Genomic DNA, 2676 nt, shown 5'->3' on the forward strand with positions numbered 1-2676 from the left:
CCATGCTAACATGCTATTTAGGCTAGCTGTGTGCACATATTGCATCATTACGCCTCGTTTGTAGGTATATTTGAGTTAATTTAACTTCCTTTACTTATGTCCTCTGTGTGTGTAATTTATATTTGCATGTCTCATGACACATTATCTGTATGTAATATTGGCTGCATTTTTGATTGTGTGCCATGTTGTTCCAGACCACAGCAAACGTTACCAGGCTGTTCCAGACCACAGCAAACGTTACCCAGCTTGCAAAGATTGTAATAAATCCATTAGAAGAAGACAGCCTGTCCTTTCCTTTAACTTGGGCACACACATCTATACCTTTGGCAGTTTTAAGCCAGTAAAGAGATAAGTTATCTCACCCTCTGAGACACTTACTTAATGTGTTGCCTTTAGTATAACACTTACATAAGGCTTTTAACTTTTTGCTGCTCCAGACAGATTTGTTTTTTCGTATTTTTGGTCCAATATGGCTCTTTCAACATGTTGGGTTGCCGACCCCTGGTCTAGGAAGACACTGTTGTAGGAATCCGAGAAGAGTGAAGTAATGACTTTGTCCATGTCTGTGTGTGCCAGCAACACTTTTACAGAGCGTCTGGCATCCTCCTCCTCTGTCCTTCCCCCAATAAATCTTGCTGGTGAAGACAGTGCGGTCAATATGAGGCCTGACAGCTTTGATTTGTATGTCCTGCACCACAATACATGCGTCTTTACCGCTGCTATAAATGTACAGTGTGACTACTACTACTTCTGTTTGTGAGCTGTCAATGAACACACAACCATTGAGTGGTATTATATATCGTATTCAACATCCTTACTAACTATTTATATATAGATATACATAATATAGAAAATACAATGTGTATGATTGGTATTTGTATTTAAAAAAAGAATTGCGGTAAGGTAATCGTATGTCAGGATGGCCGAGCGGTCTAAGGCGCTACGTTCAGGTCGTAGTCTACTCTGTAGGCGTGGGTTCGAATCCCACTTCTGACAAGATAATTTTTATTACATCAATGTGAAATATGCAGTTTTGTTATGTATGTTTTCTACGAGAAATTTACTCTCGTTTCTATTTGTTGTTGAATGAAACGAACTACTTTTATGACGATAGAGAAATAATCATTTAAAAAGATTGAACGGGAATGCGCAGAAGCATATGTTTTAAAAATAAGAACGTACCACAAACCAACCGTTGTTTTCCTTATTGGATGTGACATCACATCACCCGGAAACAGTCAGGTACGGAAATAAACACACAATACCAAATTGCATAATTATTTGAAAGACCTTATGAACCTATTTGGATTACTTTTCGATTATTTTCAAAATAAAGGGGACCACAAAAAAAAAACAAAAAAACCTACAATCGATGTGAAATATTCATTTTTGTTTGGTATGTTTTCTACGAGCAATTTACTGTCGTTTCTATTCTATGCTGAATGAAATATATATTTTTTCCGGTTTAATTATCTTTTTTAAAGGTCTGCTGTCAATCATGTTAGTGCCAATGCAATCCAAATAAGCTATATTACTTTCAAAACAAACTACTTTTATGACGCTAGAGAATCATTTAAATAGATTGAATGGGCATGCGCAGAAGCATATGTTTAAAAAAAAAAAAAAGAACACACCACAAATGCCGTCCGAGGAGCGTCAATAAAATATCAAAATGTTATTATTCATACAGTTGCAAGTGTATTAATAAAATCGCCACTGATTTATGAGTCAAAAGTTGCCATCTTTTTAACTTTTCTAGTATGTTGCGCAATATTGGACGTGATTGTAATGATATGTATCACCGTTAGATGGCAGTCACGTATGACATTTTAGGCATACTTGTACATACTATCATTACAATTTAGGCTAACACTATTATCTAATATATTACAGACAGTTTGTCAAATATTAAATATAATAAAAAACAATATGTGTGTAGAAATTATTCCAATACATATTTTGAATATTTACCAGATTTTGTGTACATCGTGTATCAATTACATTTACACTGGTGTAAAATATACTACAATGTACATGTCTTAACACTTGACCGCATTTATCATTTATAAGCAAACTAATTTAATACATTTATATATATATTTATAATATACATGTATATCAAAATGTACGTAGATACTTTTCAATACAGCAATTTGTTATTCTTATAGCTAAACCTGTGTGTTTATTTCCGTACCTGACTGTTGTGTTGCCTTCCTTCGAGGTTGTCACGTGATTTGATGTCACATCACGTGACAACCCGAAAACCATCAGGTACGGAAATAAACACACAGGTCTGGCTATAAGAATAACAAATTGCATAATATGTAATGCCCCGCAGTGGAGAAGGAGTCACACAGACGATGATGTGCTGCTCAATCGCTTTATTAACCAGCGGTAACTTGTAAATCAGTTGAAAGTAACGCACGCACATACACGAGCTGCTGTTAGCCACAACTCACACTCACACACACTCTCGCTTACCGCCAACTCACACGCGCATGCGCGTTTACCAAAACCTTAAAGACACAGTACACTTATACAAATATCACAGATATTACACTGCCTCCCCCTTTATGAAGCCCCTCGCCCCGAGGGGTCAACAAGAAAATCCCTGAACCTCGGCGGTCTACGCCTCTGTCTTTGTGGCCGGCCCTGTTCTGACACAGGTCCATCAAC

The 2676-nt window shown here is 36.7% G+C and overlaps 1 non-coding gene across 1 annotated transcript; it reads left to right on the forward strand.

The window, feature by feature from the left end:
- The first annotated feature begins 913 nt into the window (after positions 1–913).
- On the forward strand, positions 914–996 carry trnal-cag (transfer RNA leucine (anticodon CAG)). Its single transcript has one exon. It is a non-coding gene; the product is annotated as a tRNA-Leu (tRNA).
- Positions 997–2676: the final 1680 nt, after the last annotated feature.

This window comes from Nerophis lumbriciformis, linkage group LG26, assembly GCF_033978685.3.
Source record: "Nerophis lumbriciformis linkage group LG26, RoL_Nlum_v2.1, whole genome shotgun sequence".
Taxonomy (NCBI): Eukaryota; Metazoa; Chordata; class Actinopteri; order Syngnathiformes; family Syngnathidae; genus Nerophis; species Nerophis lumbriciformis.